Source organism: Adiantum capillus-veneris, chromosome 21 (genome assembly GCF_014529385.1).
Source record: "Adiantum capillus-veneris isolate H3 chromosome 21, ASM1452938v2, whole genome shotgun sequence".
Taxonomy (NCBI): domain Eukaryota; kingdom Viridiplantae; phylum Streptophyta; class Polypodiopsida; order Polypodiales; family Pteridaceae; genus Adiantum; species Adiantum capillus-veneris.
Genome location: NC_140951.1, coordinates 102,157,071 through 102,179,347, shown reverse-complemented (window position 1 = coordinate 102,179,347; position 22,277 = coordinate 102,157,071).

Sequence of the window (22,277 nt, the reverse complement as noted above, 5' to 3'; positions counted from 1 at the left end):
TGATAGGTGTCTCTAGATTAGGGTCTGAAAACCTAGATAACCAAAGGTAAAAACCATGGTGGGAAAAAAGTACCTCTGGTATACGCTGTTATTAGAGTTGAGCATTTGGATTTGAAGTACCTGTTATGCACGGTGAGTGCTTGGGAGAAACAAAAAAAGAGTGTTTAATGCAAGTGCCAATTATGGGACACTCTATATGCGTACGAGAAATTTGTCAAACGAAAGCATGTAGTGTAAGAGATGTAGTTGATGGGTGCTTCACAGAACAAATGTAGCACATGTGGCATCAAAGGACGTCTGAATAGCTTCCATGTTTGCAAGAAGGGTTTTTGATGTAGAAGCTTGTCCACTCATACCTCATTGTGCTGAGTGTGTGAGTGTCTTTTGAACTTCCTCATTCACTTCACCTTGTCTTAGGTACTTGTGTGACCGTCTTTTGCATTTTCTTCTTTTGCTCGATGACTTGATGGACACTAGGCTTTGGTAGCCATATCTGATTGTTTCCATCGTAGAAGCCTTGCTTTTGGATAGGTGTGGTTCCTTGTGAATGAGTTTCCACCATCAATTTTGGAACCCACCTTGTCTTAGGTACTTGTGTGACCGTGTTTTCGATTTTCTTCTTTTGCTCGATGACTTGATGGACACTAGGCTTTGGTATCCATATCTGATTGTTTCCATTGTAGAAGACTTGCTTTTGAAGTTAAGATCGAGATATCCATCTGGAGGCTGTATAACCCTCAATTGTGATTGGCTTTTGTTGGCTCTTGGTTGTCTTTTCTTGCTTTTGGGTGAAGCCCTTTGTTCCCTAATTGATCTTCATTTTTCCAGATTGAGCTACAATTTTTGGTAGCCATACTTGTGTGTTACCTTTATAAAATACTTGTGCTTCGAGTTTCTTGACTAGAATCATCCTTTGCTACACTTGTTTGTGTTGGGTAGCTTTGTTGAAGTCTGACTCTCGCACCCATACTTGTCATGTTGCTTGTTTGGAAGGCCTTTTCTTCTGTCTTGTGTTGTTCTTTCTCTTGCGTGAGGTGTTGGTCTTCCATTGATTTCTCGGCTTTCTCCTTGTAGAACTTATTTCTTGAAGTGAGTACATCCAGGCTATTACTTCACGCTTTTTGGTCCAAACATTAATGTTTCCTTGGAAATATCCTTGAGAAGTGATTGAATCATTTGATGCTACCCACCCTAACACCTTTTATTGTTGAGGTTCAACTTATGTCTCATGTATCTAAACTGAATCTTTGACTTGGATGTGCTCTTTGGATACTAACACTTGGTTGATTTTTTTGACTTCTTCCTATTGCTTTGATGTGATGGAAAATTTGGTTGATAAACTTTTTGCTTTGGTTTCCATTGCATTGTCGATGGTTTTGGCTCTTGATGTAGAGGCTTCACAAGAAGTTTGATGGAAGCTCATTCTGGGTAAAATCGTCTTGCGAGGTTGATATACTTCAAACTTTACCTTAGCTTTACCTTTTCTTGCTATGCTTGGTTGCTTCTTGTTTGCATTGACTTGAGGTCCTTTTGGGGCTTTTGATGGTGTTTTTGTTGAAGTTTTTCCTTGTGGTTGAAAGAAGATGTTCCTCCAGCCCTCTATCACGATCAAAATCTCTTTGATATGATGGGAGTCGATTATGTGGAAAGTATCCTTATACTCCTCGGTACTCAACTTGAGTAGTACGGCCTCGATCACTCCAAAGCTAGGAATAGGAATTTTTAAACTTATGTTCATTATCTCATTGATCTCTTTGATTGGTGGCTTTTCCATCATAATCCACGTTCCATAAGTCATTAGATTCTTTGTCTCTTTTGAATCTATCACAGTTGAACATGTGGTTTTAAGTCATGTTTCTCGACATATGCTGAATTTGATTGTCGTAGGAGATAGTCGATCTTCTTCTTTATCCATGTTACTATCTTGATCTTGTGCTTGTTGAATATTTGACATTGAACTTGGAAGCTTTTATCCTTCATTTGCCTTCAATTGAGCTCTTTTTGTAGTCGGCTTCTTTGAAATAGCTTTTGTCAATTCTTAAGGTATGTCAATGATGACATATTCTCATGGTTTCTCTTCTTTCTTTGTTTGCACTTTGTGTAACATGACTAATCTTTGAAGTTCTTAAAGTCGAAAAGAATGTAGTAGGGCATATCTTTCGTTTGGCACGATTTGAAAGACTGTTGAATAGTCTATTAAATAGAACTTATATGAATGAGTTTGAGACATTAAGTAGTGGAGACCCAAAAATAGAGGTTTTATGAGTCGCAACCTAAAAGTTGCATTTTCAGCCAAATAAAAACGTTTTTTGCAATTCTATCCATGATGCCTTGTAGACCAGACCTATTGCCGTCATTTTGAGTACCTGACTGCTTTGTTCTGAGTTTGTTTGTAAAAGTTATGATGAAAACAAACAGAAGGCAGCAATAGTGTAGTATACACAGGGACAGGCAGACATATAACATCATACAACTCTCCTTGCTATCAACCAAGAAGTGGATTTGTTTCTTCATAGTAGATTATTGCAATTGAGATTAGGAAGGTATATAATTATGTTTTTTTACTTTGATTATCATGTTGAATTGGTTGCACGAGTATGTTCTTTTGGCTATTTTGTAGGCGATGCAGAAATCAATGTGTGAAACAAGATCTGTGCAAAGTGTCATGATAAAAATCTAACCTTTACGGATCGCTTAGCGATCATGTTCTTATCTTATTCTTGCAGGTATACTCGGTGCGAAAATCGAGTTGATTGGACGCCTTAAAAGCCACTATTTTGAGAAGCCGCATGCTTTTTGAGGAAAAGAAGGATTAAGGAACGACGGATGGTGCGTTTGGGGATCATTCACAGATCTCCTCTTCTACGAGTGCGAGTGCGAGTGCGAGTGAGACGCTGCATACAAGCAGATTGAAGCTCGGGGGTGGTCGGGAGGTTCAAGCTCCGTACAACGGAGTGCGCCTATATTTTATTGCTCCTCTGTTGTATCAAAACTCTACAAAAATTCATCAATACAAAGATCTCTTTCTCTATCTTTTGCTGCCTATCTCTATTATTCGGTTCTTGTGACAATTGGTATCAGAGGAAGCGGTTGATTCTGGACATGGAAGGATACAAGAGGAGGATGAAGGAGCAAGAAGACCTTATTCCGCGACTATGAGAAGATCTAGAGCAAGAAAATCGGGAGCGTGCTGAGGCTCTGCGGGGCAAAGCAGCACGAGAGCCTGATATCTATGTGCACTTGATGGCAAACATGAAGGCAAAAACCATGCTACTCCACCAGGAAACAATAATCATCGTGGCGGCGCTGGGGCACCTGGCGGTGGTGATGGTGTGAACGGTGGCGGTGAACGTAGAGGTCGTTAACGTTGTTAGGAGTTTTTTGGAGCAAGGGATTGTTCATATGTACATACACATGCATGGTACATCGAATAAAGGATTTCCCATTTTCCAGAGCCAGGTGGTTACGTGGGGCCCACGTATGTACAGGTAGGACAGGGTGTACATAGTGCACCGATTTTCACTATTATCAGTACTAGTGTGTTTTTCTTACAATAAGGAGGAGTTGGTAGCGCGTAAAACTTATCGAGGAAGCTATCCGTGGGCCGACGACATGAGATAAGCAGGTGCGTCAGATGGCATCTACTAGCGTCAAGAGGGCGAACGGGGTCAATATTTACACGCGGATGAGGACGGACACAATGTGGGTGTTTTCGCGTGAGAGTTATCATTAGGAACACTTTTTGGGGCCACTTCACGTGGTTGCGAGACGCATTATTGAAAAGAAATGAGTGCCAGGTGTGCGGATGATGCAAAAAGGTGACAACTATGCACTGCGAGGTCAGTTTTTGGCCTGTTCGGGGTCCGTTTGAGGTCATCTAAAAGGCCAAGGGTGTCCAACTAATAAAGCTAAGTGTGGGAACTGAAAAAACAGAGAGAAGACCAGAAAAAACGTGGAGAAGAGAGGAGGAATAGCCGCAGGTGTGTTTTTGGGGTTTTTTGAGCTTGTTTTGGCCGTAAACTGCTCATCCGAGGTCGGATTTGAGCACTTTGACATTGTAGACTGGGTTTTTAGGCCGTTCCGGATGCGATGGCGCTGTCCATTTTGCCAAATTACTCACTCTTTTTCTGCTGTTTTTCTGTGTAAGTTGCTCATATGAGCGAAGTTTCTGCTCCAGTTTGTGATTGTATCTGGCTTATTTTACCCATATTGTGTGAGCTATTTGCCCCATTGGTGTTGGCCCAAGATCTATTGTATCTAAACATCATAAATTCTCCTCTTTTGAGCTGAGTTTTGTGTGTGTGTGTGTGTGTCTCTATGTGGAGTGGGCAAGTGGATAGTCTCTCTCCTCTCACTCCATCGGTGTGTGTCCTGTCTCGGCCAGGTGTGTTGTGTAAGCCGAGTGGTGCCCCCTAGTGTGTGTGTGTATCTTCCCAAGAGTGTGTTCCGGGTTGTTATTGAGGTGTTCTGTGTGTTTCCATCCCGCTCACAATGCGAAAAAGAAACGATGACGATATGGAAGAAGCGGCAACCAAATCATTCTTAACGAAGGCTAAGTTTAAAGAGTTTGATGGCATAAGAAAGATATGCGAAGATTTAGAAGCGTGGATTGAAGAACTCAAAGATTTGGATTATACTTTCAATATCGATAACACGACCACCAGACTTTCGAACGCTCGAGCAAGGTGACCGAAGAAGACAATGTGTACCACGATGGCTCAATTGGAGACTTTTGGCGATGCGTACGATAAGGGTAAGTCATCTACTCCTTCTTTGTGATGTTTTATGTCTTTGATACGTCCTTTGAAAGCTTCTGTGATCGAATTTATGCGTAAAAGTTGAGATTTAAATTCGAATTTCTTAATGGATTTGGATAGTATTCATTGCTTCTTATCGTCTATATTGATTGAGAAATTAAACTTGAAATTAAATCGAGAAGTTAAAAGACTTGTGCACTTAACCGGTGGTAATAATGGTTTCACGAAAGAGTTAGTAGAAAATTTGTTTTTTTTTCTTTGAAGAGTTGTAAGCATAAAGATGATTCCTATATCAAAAACATTGATATGCATGATGTTATCATTGGTATCAATTAGATGATTCAAAATCATGTTTTGATTGATTGTTAAGAAAGAAAAATATATCTTTAATCATTTGATGATGATAAGTCACACTCTTCGTGGAAAGAAAGAGATTCTAAATCTAGTTTTGGCCATGGAATTGATAAGGTGATTTAGATAAGAGTGTGGGACATTTCTTGTGTTTGCTAAGGAGATTAAAGAAGAATCTGGGGATAAACAGAAAGAGACAAATCCAGAATTTATAGAGGATCCCTTACATGAATTTAAGGATGTGCTTTCAGACGATCTTCTTGGTATACCTCCGCCTAGAGATAGATCTATATCCAGGAGCAACACATTATTCAAGGGCTCCATACAGGTTCAATATTGATGAGCTTAAAGAGCTCAAGATAGGACTTGATGATCTTTTGAAAAAGGGATTCATTAAACCTAGTGTATCTTCTTGGGGTAGTCCTGTGTTTTCCAAAAGAATAAGGATGGTACATATAGGTTATGCATTGACTATAGGGGATTAAACAAACAGACCATTAAGAACAAATATCCTCTTCCTCACATAAATGAATTGCTTAGCCAATTGAGTGGTGCCACAATATTTTCGAAGATTGATCTTCGTTCTGGCTACCATCAAATCGACATTAAGGCTGAGGACATTCCAAAGACTGCTTTTCGTAGACGTTATGGGCATTATGAATTTACAGTTCTTGCTTTTGGTTTGACTAATGCACCAACAACTTTCATGTGCTTAATGAATAATATTTTTCACCCATATCTTGATGACTTAATTCTGGTATTCTTGGATGATATTTTGTGTATTCTAAGAATGAAGAAGATCATGCATTGCATTTAAAGAAAACATTTGAAGTTTTGCGTTGTTGGGAAACAAGAAAACTAGAACACCTCTATAGTGATGTCACCCAAGAGCATTGAAAGAGAACTACAAGACACCAAAAGCTTCACAAAATCCTTTTGAAACACCACAAGTCCAATAGGAGTAGACCCTTGGGAATTTACTAGTCGTCGCCCACCCAAGAGACTATGTCACATAGGAGCAAAACCCTGCCAAAGCATGGATTTACAGCACATGCCGACCAATGTATGTACAAATTTATAAAAAACGGGGTGTCAGAAATGCGCCCAACAGCGTGAACATAAATTGTATGCCAAAGCAAGTAAGTGTTCTTTTGCAAAGGATCAGATTGTGTATTTGGGAAGAGTGGTTGCATATGAGTCTAGGAAATTAAGACGACATGAATTGAACTATAAAACACCTGATCTAGAATTGCTTGCTGTTGTTCATGCATTGAAACATTGGCGTCATCTTTTGCTTGGTGTCAAATTTGAATTGCGTACTGATCATCAAAGCCTGAAGTATATTTTCACTCAGCCATTGTTAAACAACAGACAAAGAAGATGGATTGAATTGCTGGCTGAGTATGATTTTGATTTGAAGTATTTGTATGGAAAAGAAAATAAAGTTACAGATGCATTGAGTCGTAGGCCCATGTGTAATCTGTTGACGGTTGTGCGGTCCAATTTGATTAATGAGATACATGCTGAAGTTGAAAATGATTCCTTTTATATACCTATTTTGAAATTCTTGCGTGAAAATATTGGTGAGATGTATGAGAACAGATATCACTTGTAGAAGGAAAATCTGTATTATTATGACCGCTTGTGTATTCCTACAAATTCTGCTTTTAAGAGTCAAATTCTGCATGAGTGTCACAATTCACCTTTTTCTGGTCATCCTGGATTGAATAAAACATATGAAAAGATTAAAAGTTCATTCTTTTGGCAGCGTATGAAAATGGATGTTAAGAATTATGTGCGTGAATGCTTTCAATGTCAACAGGTTAAAATTGAAAATAAGAGGATGCCTGGTGACCTTCAACCCTTAGACATTCCTTTACAGAAGTGGGAGTCTATATCCATGGACTTTATCATTAGACTTCCTACTACTCGTTGAGGGTATGACTCGATTTTTGTGGTGGTAGATAGACTCACAAAACAGGCTCACTTCTTTCCTGCAAAAATAACTGATACTGCTTTGACCATTGCACACTTGTTTGTGAAAAAGATATTTCGTTTGCATGGCATGCCCAAGAGCATAGTGTCTGACAGAGATTCTAAATTCACTTCTCATTTCTGGAGAGCGACTTTTGACTCTATAGGTACCCAGTTACGCATGTCTACTTCTTTTCATCCTCAAACACTTGGGGAAACGGAGAGAGTGAATCGTATTTTAGAAGATATGTTACGAGTGTATGTCAATGAAAACCAATCTAATTGGAATGAATATTTGCCTTTGGTTGAATTTGCATACAACAGTTCATATCATTCATCTATTAGGATGACTCCGTTTGAGGCAATGTATGGCTATAACTGTCCCACACCTATTAATTTATTAACTCGAGGAATAAGGTAGAACTGTCACGTGAGATGCTTCAGAAAATGGATAACGAGTTGGCCAAAATCAGGGGGAATATTAGAGAAGCTCAAAAGAGACATAAATTGTATTATGACAAGAGACATCTGGTTGTGGAGTATGAAGCTGGTGATATGGTTTTCTTAAAGGTTATTCCCGAGAAGTCTCATTTGATTCTTGAAAAGGATAAGAGATTGTCTCCACGATTTGCTGGGCCATTTAAAATTTTGAAGCGGGTTGGTTCATTAGCTTACAAATTGGAATTCCCTTCTCATGTCAAAGTGCATCCTGTATTTCATGCGAGTTTATTGAAAAAGTATATTCGTAATGTGCGTCATGTTTTACAGGACAACTCTAAGTTGAAAGATGACGGAACATTGACTGTAGAACCAAACTTAGTGATAGATAGATGTGTTAAACATCTGAGAAATACAGACATTGTGGAAGTTTTAGTTAAGTAGCCTAACTATCCAGTAGAGGATGTTTCATGGGTTGATCTTAGTGTTTTGCAAAGAGAATTTCCCTCTCTTTCCAACTCTGAGGACAGAGTTAATTTTGATAAGGGGAGAATGTAACAGGACTAATCTTTAAAGTTCTTAAAGTCGAAAAGAATGTAGTAGGGCATATCTTTCGTTTAGCACGATTTGAAAGGCTGTTGAATAGTCTATTAAATAGAACTTATATGAATGAGTTTGAGATATTAAGAGAGAACATATATTCTCTTTTTTAAATAATACACTAAAGACGTTTTGATGAAGATTAATGAATAACAGATAGTCTGTCTATGAACAGTAAAATTGAGATTTTTATTAATATCAATATTTTATATTTATGTGTTTTAGCTTAAAATGCATGGGTAGGCTTAAAATAAGTTGAAAAAGTAGTGGAGACCCAAAAATAGAAGTTTTATGAGTCGCGACCTAAAAGTTGCGTTTTCAGCGAAATAAAGACGTTTTTTGCAATTCTATCTACGATGCCTTATAGACCAAACCTATTCCCGCCGTTTTGAGTACCTGGATTTCTCTGTTCTGAGTTCGTTTGTAAAAGTTATGATGAAAACAAACAGAAGGCAGCAGCAATGTAGTATACACAGAGACAAGCAGACATACAACATCATAGAGCTCTCCCTGCTATCAACCAAGAAGTGTATTTGTTTCTTCATAGTAGATTATTGCAATTGAGATTAGGAAGGTACATAATTATGTTTTTTTACTTTGATTATCATGTTGAATTGGTTGCACGAGTATGTTCTTTTGGCTATTTTGTAGGCGATGAAGAAATCAATGTGTGAAACAGGATCTGTGCAAAGTGTCATGATAAAAATTTAACCTTTACGGGTCGCTTAGCGATCACGTTCTTATCTTATTCTTGCAGGTATACTCGGGGAAAAAATCGAGTTGATTGGACGCCTAAAAAGCGACTATTTTGAGAAGCCGCATGCTTTTTGAGAAAAAGAAGGATTAAGGAACGACGGATGGTGCGTTTGGGGATCATTCACGGATCTCCTCTTCTACGAGTGCGAGTGAAAGTGTGAGTGCAAGTGTGAGTGCGAGTGCGAGTGAGACGCTGCATGCAAGCGGACTGAAGCTCGGGGGTGGTCGGGAGGTTCGAGCTCCGTACAACGGAGTGCGCCTATATTTTATTGCTCCTCTGTTGTATCAAAACTCTACAAAAATCCATCAATACAAAGATCTCTTTCTCTATCTTTTGCTGCCTATCTCTATTATTCGGTTCCTTTGACACTTTGGCACCATGCTCCATGATGTAGCTATCTGTCTCACCTTTTTTGCTTTCACACTCACAAATCTCATTAGCTTCCTTCAATACCTTTATCATAAATAAGGGAGTGATATCATAGCCATCTTCATCGCAAAATTTGGTGTTGGTTGCCTCGTTACACAAACATCAAGAGTCGCCAGTATTTGATCCTATCTAGAAGGTTCAAAAAACCCCTCTGGAAATGGTTCCTTAATGTAAGATTCATCTTATACTGAATGCTCTAGGATGCAATCTTCCTTTCTAAGACTCCCACATTTCGATGCTCTACACATCCACATATGCGTTTTGCTTTGCAACCAAGCAGGTACCTCATTTTTTTTCAGTTGTGGAGTGTAATTCCTCCCCCGGCGTTTGCTCTACATCTCTATAACTATGATCTTTGACACTAATTTCTATAGTGACCTCTTTGTGTCTCAAGTGGATATAGTCATGGCCTCAATCTTCTATGGTTTTGAGCTGACGCATGAATGGTTTTCCCAATATGATATGAAAGTTGCTGCTCTTGTCAAAAATTATGGCAAAGGTGTGCTCATACTCAATTCCACACGAGGATACAAAGATTTATTCTAACATTCCTATCGGTCTCTCGACGTATCCATCCACTAATTGCAATTTCAATCGAGTTTTCCTAAGAGCAAGCTTTCCCCCATTCTCTCACATTTCTTTGGTTGAAATGGAAATTCCTACCCCATTATCTAATATAGCAATTGTCTTTACTCCTTTGTACTCAAGTGGTAAGGTGGTGTTTCCTTCTTCTCCTTCAAAATAGTCACGCACCTTATTTACTGATATTGGCTTTGTCTGTGGCTTCTTAGGCAAGGTGTAATCCATGTTTTTTTCCGCAAGCTGGTCATGTGAAGGGATTTTGAACCCCATACTTTCCAGGTGTTTACCCATTTGGCCCCATAGATGCGGTCTAATTTTTAGCAACTTCAAGAGATAAAGTGTGCATTGCATGAGAGAAGACATCAATTTGTGCAAGCTCTTGGTATCTATCATTTTTGGTGTGGCTTTCCACTGAGAAGGTACCATTTTAACCTCCAATTTTGTTTCATGTTCTCCTATGAAAGATGGAAAAGTCTGTAGAGTGCGTGGTTTACTCTCTTCAGATATTCGTGCAAGCTCTTGGTATCTATCATTTTTGGTGTGGCTTTCCACTGAGAAGGTACCCTTTTAACATCCGATTTTGCTTCGAGTTCTCCTATTAAAGATGGAAAAGTTTGTAGAGAGGGTGGGTTACTCGCTTTAGATGCGGCAGACCCGACGTCCCCATATAGAGATCGTATATCCCCAGGGAAAAATTTGTGATCCATGTTCATCTCAAGGATAGGTGTTGATTGTAAGGTGGAACTACCATCTTTTTGGTTTTTGATCGATTCCCATAAGGATTGTGGCCACGGTTCTTCTACATCGGTGCTATTGACTACTTCCCTTGTATCTAAAGGTGCCTCAACTCTTGACTCTTCTTGGTCTTTGTTTACAATACCATGGCTCTCCATTTCTTGGATTTTTTAGGGATTAGCACCTCCATTTTTGGAGTATCTAGAACATGTGGTTCCATAAGATCTTGGGCCACCTCGATGAGCTCCTTACACATTTGCAACCTCTTTTTTTCATACCCTGGATGAGGATACATCAGCCACCTATGCTCTTGGGTTTGATTAAGTTCTACCCTAGCTTCATAGGCCTTCAAGATTGCATCTAAAGGTTCAAATACTTTGTCGACCAAGACTGCACCTCCCGAGTTAGTTTTTGACTCTTTAGGTCCCTTTGAATTTTTCTTGCTCTCTTGCTCTCATCCAAGATATTCTTTTGTTTGATTAAGTTCAATTTCCAAAGAAGCTTTCTCTTGTAGCCTCTTTGCTTTCAATTTTTCTCATTGTGGGTTCTACCTCAGATCCTCTTGAAGAAGGCATCATGCCTACAACATTCATTGTTTATTTCCCTTTGTAGTTTGGATTTTAGCACAGTGTTGGCATAGATGGTCTCTCCCACAATGTTCATAGAATACAACTAATTCTACTTGTGGACCTTGTTTGGACATCTTTGTGTCCAAGTATCACCTCCATACTAATAGCATGGACCTTCTTGTTTCATAGATGGTGATACAACCAATGGTTGTTCTTGCATGGTGAACCATACTCTTGATTGGCTATGAATATGAGCATATTCACAACTATTGAGTATTAGTTTTTCACAGGTTGCAGCCATACGTTGGCTGAGTGTAGTTGACTACTACTCTACCGTCATTCAGAAGAGGTGGTTGTTTCCCTAGAACACGTTGGTGCACCCAAAGTGTGTTGACTCTAGAAGGTGGCATGGACAGGTGTGTACAGGTAAGCAAAAGCATGCCAAAGGGCTGAAGCAGCTAGGAAGATCTGGGAATAGCAGGTAGCAGCAGAAGTGTATGCATGATGCGGCTTATAGGCCAAGAAAGGCTACATAAGGGGCTAATTGGGGTAGCAGGTGAAGGATATGCAAAGTGCAGCCTTTGTGTCCAGAAATGAAGAGCTTGAAGTGCTGAAGGAGGAGGTCTAGACGGTTCATCAAACCGAGCTATGGAGCCCAAGTTATTGAAGGTTAAAGTTTTGGTGGTTTGCAGTTTCTTGCCGGACAGGGCAGCTGGAGACAGGTGGTCCAAGTGGAGCTTGAGGTATAGATGTGTACAACTCAATTCATGGAGCCTACCCGTCTTTTCGGATTGTGGATCCGAGCCACGGTTTGCAAGATATGGTCAGTTGATGTTTTTCCGGGGGCCGAGTCTGAGTCCACTTGACCGCATTGGAGAGTGTGCCATCTGGCACCTTCTGAGCCTTGACGAAGTTCTAGGGCAGGGAGTACATCAAACGGAGCTAGCAAGAAGTGATTGCACGCCAAACGGAGTCCGGAGCGAGAAGATATGGTCATCGGAAAACTGGGAGCATTTGCCCGAAGATTGCAGATGATTTGAGCGGGTTTTGACGGCCTCGATTGGAGGGCTAAGGGAGTCATGAGTTGGATCAAAGTTTGGGGAAAGCGGAGTCGATGCAATGAATTTGTTGCCAGGTTCAACAGCTTTGCAGTTGGACGATCAGGGGCAAGCTGGCAAGCAGACAAAGTTGGGGGAAAACAAAGTTTTTTTTTGGAAATTAGGATATTGCTTATTTTTCAAAGGCTTGAGGCTTGGGGCACTATAGGCCGCCACGTGGCTGGGGTGAAGAACCCACATGCGCAGTGTCGAACGCGGGGGGCGCAGTACATAAGGTGGAACGTAGCCTCCCATTACCACACAAGAGGAGTGAGGGGATCTCCCCTCCCCCTAGCTATGGCGTCCGTGGGTACAGCGTTGCGCGCGATGTGGTGCCGTAGTTGGCGGCTGTTTTGGGCGGTGCATGGGAGGCAGGCGCGCTGCTGTGGGTGGCCGCATTGCGGTGTTCCATTGATGACATGGCAAGCAGCTATGGGACTTGTCCCGCGGCCATAGCGGCCCCCTTTTTAAGGTGAGGTAAGGGTTGTACCCCCCCCCTCCCCCCCCCCCCCCCCCCCCAATAGCGACATCGCTATTGCCTTGAGGGGAAGGGGTCCCACTGCAAGGAGGTGACGGTAAAGACAATTGAAGAGCAAGGCTAGGATACTCAAGGGCCAAGGAAAAAGAAGTCCGGCCGGCCAAAATCAAAGGACCAAGGACCAAGGGCCAAAGTGTGCACACCATGCAAAGCTTTCCAAAGTGAACTAGGCCAAGTGTTGGCAATGCAAGTAAATTCTAAAAGAAGCTCCAAATCAAGTGCACGACATGGAATCACACCACATTTTTTCTTTTTTGGGACTGTGAGGCATACCCCGGTTTTTGTTCATTTTTTAGGGTCTTTGGACCAGTTGGCTTTTTTTGCCTGTGTGAGTAAGTGAAAGCTTGAAGCTTGTGTGATGCCAAGATTTCCATTGAAGCGGCATACATCGGTTGTGCTACTCTCTATGCAATGATACCACTCACTTGCCCCAATCTCGTGTGTTGCTTCTCCCCATCCCCCTCCTCTCCTCTCGCTCTTCGTGTATTGGTCATAGCTTGCAGCTCAAGAGGTGCTACCGAGAGGGCATATTAGGAGTGTGTTGTGATTCGGAAGGATGAGTTGAGCAGTGTGGGTGCATTTGTGTTGTGGGTGTTTTTTTGCAAGGTGTGAGGTAGTTGTTTTGTATGAGAAAGCGGAGTTGTTAGTGCAAATAAGCCAATTTGAAGGTGTTTTTTGAGAGGTTAGGGGTGATGTGGAATCCCTGGGCTATAGAGAGGCAAGTAGTTTGTGTGTTGGGTGTGTTCCTTATTCCCCCTCTCTATCTTATGGTGACCCCACGGAGGAGTTGTCTGATGCTCTAATTTGCGGTTCGAAGTGGTGTTTTTTAGCCAACAAAGAAGTTGGTGGATGGTCGAGGTGTTTAATGGTCGAGGTTGAAGCTGATAGAGATGGTGGAGCCAGGTTTTGGCCCCATCTTTACGGGCGTCGAAGATCCCGAGGATTGGTTAGAAGATTTCGAATTATGGTTGTTGTCGATGCGTATGTCGACGGATTCAAAAAGGTTACAGATGGTGCCGCTGTTGATGAGAGGTAAAGCAAAGGTGTGGTTCGATGGCTTAGAGAGCAGTGATCCAGAAACATGGCAAAGGTTGCGGAGTCAGTTTCTGCAGAGGTTTCGAGAGGTGATTACAACAGAAAAAGCTGGTGCAAGGCTGAAGGCGGTACGCCAGGATGTAAGTAAAGATTTCTCTCTTTTCATTGAGCAGTTTGAAGCTTGTTGGAAGCAGTTAGAGATTGCGACTGGGGTCAAAATCAGTAAATCTTTGAAGTTGTCAAAGCTGTTAGAGTGCTTGCATCCGAGGATTAGAGAAAAGGTCGAAGATAGTGCCGATACCTATGAAGACATGGTCTATTTGGCAAAGATAAAGAGCAGAAAGGTGAAGCGAAATTTGGAGTTGGGAATGCTAAATCCAGCAGATTATATGCCTATTGTTGCGGAGGTAGAAAAGTGCTCTTGGGTCCAACCAAAGGTGATTCCAGTTGTGCAAAATGCAAGGCCTGTGGAGGTAAGACCTACTATTGGTTATGTTCCTTGGAGGTTTCCAGTTTGTGATGTGCATGTGCCGAGGATGGAAGAGCTTGTCAACGAGGAGAAGCTCCATGTCGAGGTGAACCAAGATGCAAAAGTGGTAGCAGATGTGGAGATTCCAGTACGGGTTGAAGAGGTAAAGCATGTTTTTGTTGAAAATTTGCATGAAAAGATAGCAGAATGCAATCGAGATGCAGATACCAAGGGTTCAGAAGCTGATGAAGAAAGTTTGCAAAGGGGTGAAGATGGTCAAGCTTTTGTGGAGCAGCAAGTGGATGCAGATGCTGATATGAAGTCGGTATATGATGCCGATGACGATGATGATACAAGCTCAATTTGCTGGGAGACAAGCGAGGAGAATAGTGCCGATGAGTATACATCCTATGACGAGGAGACAGAATCTGATGAACCCGAACTGGTAAAGGTAAAGTTTCCCTCTTATATTTTTGATGATATGGTAATAGCACATGTGCAAGAAGAGCTGGGAACAGAGCAAGCCGAAGTGCTTGATGAAAGCCAAGAGGTGCGGTCTAGACCTACAGATGATGGAATGCAGGTGAAGGTGGTGTGCGGTGCCATGCTAATGGCTGTGCTGATGAAAGTAGCGGTGGATTGTGCCATGGTGGTGCAACATGTGCAGACTTTTGCCAAGAGGTATAAAGCAGCTGTGTCTATGAAGGAACTTGAGATGGATGCGGTAGAGAACGAGTTTCTCTTTTCCCTAGAGGAGCACGATGCAACGGTAGAAGAGGTGATTGAAGAGCAAGAGACTGAAGCTGGACATAAGGAAGTGTTGAGCGCCCTTGAAGGGCCAATCGATGATGAAGGGCTTGATGACAGTGTAAGTGAGTTCGAAGAGGAGGTGCAAGAGAGCATGAAGCCAGTGCAAGAGATGTGTTCTATGGCATATGGAGGAGGTTCCCAGGATGTGCCCAAGCTTTCAAAAGAGATATGCAACCCATGGTTGAAAGATGATGTGGTTGCAGAACCAGTTCTTTCGGTTGGTTCGAGTAATCTATTTGCAGAGCCATATAGGTTGATGAGGCAAGTAGTTTGTGTGATGGGTGTGTTCCTTATTCCCCCTCTCCATCTTCTGGCCTTTTGTGTGCATGGATGGCTACGTGCTTGGGTAGGGCACTATTGGAGGTTGTTACAGATGGATGAAAGTGAACGGATCCAGGTGGAAGCTATGTGATGCAGGGGGTGGGGCAACCCACTTTAAGGTTTGATAATAGGATGCAATAAAACATTGTACATATGGTTTCAGTTTTCTCATAGTGTGTGCCAGGTTTTGCAGTTTATAGTGGAATAAAGCTTTTATGTGGTTGAGCATAAATGCTCAACAGGGGGGTGGGCAATGATGGTGCAGCCAAAGTGTGTCGACTCTAGAAGGTGGCATGGACAGGTGTGTACATGCAAGCAAAAGCATGCCAAAGGACTGAAGCAGCTAGGAAGATCTGGGAATAGCAGGTAGCAGCGGAAGTGTATGCATGATGCGGCTTATAGGCCAAGAAAGGCTACATAAGGGGCTAATTGGGGTAGCAGGTGAAGGAGATGCAAAGCACAGCCTTTGGGTCCAGAAATGAAGAGCTTGAAGTGTTGAAGGAGCAGGTCTAGACGGTTCATCAAACCGAGCTACGGAGCCCAAGTTATTGAAGGTTAAAGTTTTGGTGGTTTGCAGATTCTTGCCGGACAGGGTAGGTGGAGACAGGTGGTCCAAGTGCATCTTGAGGTATAGATGTGAAGAGCTCAATTCATGGAGCCTACCCGTCTTTTCGGATTGTGGATCCGAGCCACGGTTTGCAAGATATGGTCAGTTGAAGTTTTTCCGAGGGCCGGGTCTGAGTCCACTTGACCGCATTGGAGAGTGTGCCATCTGGCACCTTCTGAGCCTTGATGAAGTTCTAGAGCAGGGAGTACATCATACGGAGCTACCAGGAAGTGACTGCACGCCCAAGAGAGTCCGGAGCGAGAAGATATGGTCGTCGGAAAACTGGGAGAATTTGCCCGAAGCTGATTGCATATGATTTGAGCGGGTTTTGACGGCCTCAATTGTAGGGCTAAGGGAGTCATGAGTTGAAGCAAAGTTTGGGGAAAGCGGAGTCGATGCAATGAATTTGTTGCCGGTTTCAACAGCTTTGCAGTTGGACCATCAGGGGCTAGTTGGCAAGCAGACAAAGTGGGGGGAAAACAAAGAATTTTTTTGGAAATTGGGATGTTGCTTAGTTTTCAAAGGCTTGAGGCTTGGGGCACTATAGAGCCGCCACGTGGACGGGGTGAAGAACCCACATGCGCAGTGTCGAACGTGGGGGGCACAATACATAAGGTGGAACGTAGCCTCCCAGAGTGAGGGGATCTCCCCTCCCCCTAGCTATGGCGTCCGTGGGTACAGCGTTGCGCGCGATGTGGTGCCGTAGTTGGCGGTTGTTTTGGGCGGTGCAGGGGAGGCAGGCGCGCTGCTGTGGGCGGCCGCATGGCGGTGTTCCATTGATGACATGGAAAGCAGCTAGGGGACTTGTCCCGCGGCCATAGCGGCCCCCTTTTTAAGGTGAGGTAAGGGTTGTACCCCCCCCCTCCCCCCCCCCCCCCCCCCCCCAATAGCGACATCGCTATTGCCTTGAGGGGAAGGGGTCCCACTGCAAGGAGGTGACGGTAAAGACAATTGAAGAGCAAGGCTAGGATACTCAAGGGCCAAGGAAAAAGAAGTCCGGCCGGCCAAAATCAAAGGACAAAGGGCCAAAGTGTGTACACCATGCAAAGCTTTCCAAAGTGAACTAGGCCAAGTGTTGGCAATGCAAGTAAATTCTAAAAGAAGCTCCAAATCAAGTGCACGACATGGAATCACACCACATTTTTCCTTTTTTGGGACTCCGAGGCATACCCCTATAAAAGGAGGTTTTTGTTCATTTTTTAGGGTCTTTGGACCAATTGGCTTTTTTTGCCTGTGTGAGTAAGTGAAAGCTTGAAGCTTGTGTGATGCCAAGCTTTCCATTGAATCGGCATGCATCGGTTGTGCTACTCTCTATGCAATAATACCACTCACTTGCCCCAATCTCGTGTGTTGCTTCTCCCCATCCCCCTCCTCTCCTCTCGCTCTTCGTGTATTGGTCATAGCTTGTAGAGGGTTTGCCTGCAGCTCAAGAGGTGCTACCGAGAGGGCAAATTAGGAGTGTCTTGTGATTCGGAAGGGTGAGTTGAGCAGTATGGGTGCATTTGTGTTGTGGGTGTTTTTTTGCAAGGTGTGAGGTAGTTGTTTTGTATGTGAAAGCGGAGTTGTTAGTGCAAATAAGCCAATTTGAAGGTGTTTTTTGAGAGGTTAGGGGTGCTGTGGAATCCCTCGGCTATAGAGAGGCAATTAGTTTGTGTGCTGGGTGTGTTCCCTTATTCCCCCTCTCCAACGTTGTGGCTTTGGCTGAGTGTTACACCATGGAGTGGGGTGATCCCCTCCACAAGTATTGCATCTCCTCAATTGAGATTTTCGTAAATTCAAGTTTTGTTTGTAGCCTTAGTTTATTCTTCTTATCACCTCCTTGAGCACTTGATCAATGATTGGTTCCCAAGGAGTTTGAACATCTCTCTTTGTTTGCTCTTCGGAGATGAGGTACTACTAGTCGCATTGTCTGAATCTTCAGTCATCACCTCTCCGTAGGCCTTGCAATTGTCAACTAGATAAAGAGATTCTTTAGTGACTTGCTCAAGCATTGTGCATCCTTTTAAATGTATGCACTTTTTGAGAGTTTCACTCCTCAAGCCCTCTACAAAGAAAACTGATAATATCTCATCTTACTGTATCTCTCACAAGACCTCTGTCTATGTACTATTTGAAGCGAAGGAGAGCTTCCTTCACTTTTCCATTCTTTTTTTGTTTGAAAGAGTGGATTTGGGACACTGTGTTATGTTTGATCTCCTTTTATGAGAACTCCTCTACAAATTCTTGTAAGAGTTGTGCTATGTTGGGAAAATCATCTCTATTTAGTGGTTGGAACCAACTCAAGGTTGTTCCTTCCAATATTAACCCAAATCCCTCATACTGAGTATGAAAATCTGCAATTTGTTCGGCCCTCAAAACTTGTTTGAAGAGTGAGACATGAGCATATGGATCCTTCAATCCATCGTATTTTGTTTTAACACAGTCTTAATCATTGTGGTTCAGTCATCCATCTAATCAAACCTAGTCTCTTGCAAAGAAGTCTCTCATGCTTTTGTCTTGTCTTGGAGAGAATCTTGGTGGAATCCTCTTTGTTGCGTGTTCTGGCATAATTTTTGACTGAGAGTAAGTAGAGATTGGAGTAACCTTGTACTTATATCTCTCTATTTCAATTGGATCGACAAGTTTGTACTCTCTTCCATACTTATATACCATCAAAATTTGCATTTCATGGGCATCTGTATATGTGAATGCATAGAGGCTCTTATGGAATGGTATCTCTCTAGCATAGGATTCTATACACTTGTAGAAGATATATTGATCCCCATTTGTGAATCTATATATGCCCTCATGAGTGTCATCCATAAGAACTGGCATGGTTTCATTGGTTCTAATGAATCTCACGTTAGGTTTGTTTATTAGAGGATGCTTCTCCTCTATGTATTCTCCCAATCCCCCTATTGTCGGCATTGCAACATTTTTCATGTCTCTAAGTGGAGTAGAGAACCCTGATGGTGAGTGATTTTTCATGTTTGAGGCTCACTCAAAACTGTCAAGATAGTCCTTGACAAGCCCACCTTGTCTTAGTGCAACTTATTCCTTTTTACCCTTGATTAGGTCTCTTAAAAGCCAGGAATTTGTGACTTTGTTAATCTCTAAAAACTAGTTTTGGGGTACCCTAAAAGTTTGGATTTAGGAAACCTGGGAAAAGTAAGCTCTAAACTTCAGTCCTATTGCCTGCAAGCTTTCTTCCTGGCTATACCTGACTCAATTTGGAGTTTTCTACCAAAAGTTAGAGAAATTTTAGTGATTTCCACTTGAAACAGCACTCAACAAAATCTCAGGATCTGAACACAGAAACTTTGGCTTGTATCTTGGTCTCCAGAAGCTATTCTCAGATCAAACTTGAGATTTGGGATGTTCTCAAGTATATCTACAAGATCACCAAGTCAGATACCCCCATTATGTTGAGGTACATGGATAGCGATCCATGTTCCTCTGCCAAATTTTTTTTCTCTCCAAATTTTGACAGTATGTAGACAAGGTCATATGCAGGCGCTCTGTACCAATTTTCATCAAATCCTGAGGTTGAGATCCATGTTCAACCACATCTGAACTTGATCTCTTGGCAGCTTGTTCCTGACTATGTCCACAATCTAAATCCCAAATCTTTTTGAATTTGAACTTGGTTTGATAGGTCAAATAGCCAACACTAGGTGTGCAAAGTGGTTTTCAATCGGTCACCTATTTTTCTTACTTTTGACCCAAATTCGCTCAAAGTTTTTCACAACTAGGTTTGGGGATATATCTCCTTGTGTATGCACTATTGATCTGAAAAGTTTCAAGTCAAGTTGTCATTATGGGTACATGGATCGCGATCCATGTTTGGAGCCCAAATTGACATCTCTTGGTACCATCAGATTCAGCCTGATTAGTAGATCCTATGGTATCAAAATTTTTGAAAATGAACCTCGGGAATGAGAGTTAGGTCAGTTCTGGCACCTGGTAAAAGTACTTGGAAATTTTGGTATTTTGGTCTAGTTTTTGGTATCCAAATTAAGTTTTGAAAATACCACTAGACACCCCTGATGGGCTCTAGCTATGGTTCAAATTTAGTATCAATATGTGATAGCGAAACATGGATTGCAATCCATGTACCTATGTGTCAGATTGCACTGGAACTTAGCACACAGCTTCCCCTTGGTTCATTGATCTATGCTTTATGGTTTTTGTGTGATTTGGATGACTTTAGGTCAAGCAAAAATCAATTCATAGGTTTGTTTCAGGGTTTTCACACCTTGAACTATTTTTGGCACTTTTGATGAGTTTTTTGGACTTTTTTGACAATACTCCTTTGGAGACTTTTGTTCACAATGGTCTATGCTATAGGCTGTGAAAGTTTTTGTCCAAAAATTTCTCAGGGATACATGGATCGCGATCCATGTTCCACCACTTTTGGAGTTAAACTTTGGTGTACTGATAGCTTGTGATGTTTGTAGCTTGCTCCACATAGAATTTTTGGATGTGGATCAGTTTTGCCCCGCCAAAATTGACTTCTACACTCTATTGTGACGATTTTGACAATGTTCTATCTTTGGCTCTTTTGACCACTTTTTGAAACTTTTTTGCATATAGTTATTTTGGGAGAGTTGTTCCAAATGATACCAGCTATCTACTGCTCAAATCTCAGCCAAAATGTCTTGCTGAGGTACATGGATCACGATCCATGTTCCATCACATCTGAATACCAAGTTTGGTCTGATGATTACCTGGAGTATCAGTAGTCTATTACACCAGTTCTTTTTGAATTTGGACAGTTTTTTCCCAGTCAAAAGTGAGTTTTTCTATATGCCTTGCGGTTTTCGGCTATCTAGCAAAATTTTGGTTTATTGATGAACTTTTTTTTATGGAAAAGTTTTTCCACTAGTTATCAAGGATGTACTTGTCAAATATCAGCCCCAAATGTCATAAGTTACATGGATCGCGATTCATGTTTGGCATCATTTTTTCATGAATTTTTTGTGTAGGTTCTCTATTTCCTGTACAAGCCAAATATCACCCTTTTTGATTTTGGATCCCAAAAAATTGAAAAACCCCAAATTTATGTTTGAAATGCCTGTTTTGTTGTTTTTGCTGTAAGAAAAATTTTGATGTAATTTTCTAAATTTTCTTTCAAGATAACTTGATCAAAGCAGTTTGCCACGAATGCACAGTGTCACTAGTTACTTTTCTGTCAAAATGGTCTCTAGGTACATGGATCGTGATCCATGTTCCTCCACAGAATCGGGCCAAAGTTTTGAGATTGCTTCTAAAGAGTATGATGATGCCCTTGATCCACAAACTTTTGAATTTGGATCACTTTTGATGTGCCTACCATCAAATTTTCAAAATTTCAGAGTTATGGTCAATTTGGCCGTTTTCACCCTTTTTTTTCCTCAATCTTTTAGCCCAATTTTGATGGTGGTAGTTTTTACTTACCCTACTAAGTATTGAAATGAAACATGAAACAAAAACTAACAAAATGGTATAAAATAAAGCCAAAACAAAAAATGGTACAGCACTTTGAAAGCATAGAGAAAATCAAAGAATGAAATGCCTTTGGCTATCTCACTCACAACCCTCTTTATCTCTCGAGAATAGATCTAGCTAGTCCTCGACTCCTAAATTCTACCAAGCACTAAACCGCATGCCTAGTTGCTTCACTGCTAAGGTGTAAATGGAATGGAGAGACAAATTGCCAAAAAAACAACGCTCTAAATACACACTAGGTCACTCACCATCTAAGGATCATATCCCCGACAGTGGCGCCAATGTTAGTGGGTCGCTGCGACGGACGTTTGCATCATAGCTATTGGGCACTAACATAATGTCAATACTTAGGGAAGTGACTCGGATGGGGCACGGAGACTCTTTGAGATCATCAATCTCAAGAATTGAACCTTAACAAGCAAACACACCAACTCAACAAGCAAACCAACACTCAATGATTAGGGAAATCTACCTATGTCCTTTCTCACAGATCTAGGTCATCATGCCATTTTGGCACTCGAACAGACTTGAAATACAATAAAACTTTAGGAGGACCTCTAGGAAACCTTGGGGCACTATAATAGCAAATCTGATCACAAACCAACAAGGTATCAAAATCACGATCCATCATGAAAAATTTCTTAAAAATTGCAACAAATAAGTCTAAAAAGGTTGCCCTATGGTCTACAAACGCTCTCCTATTATCAAAATGACTAAAAATAATAATTTAAGCACTCAAATT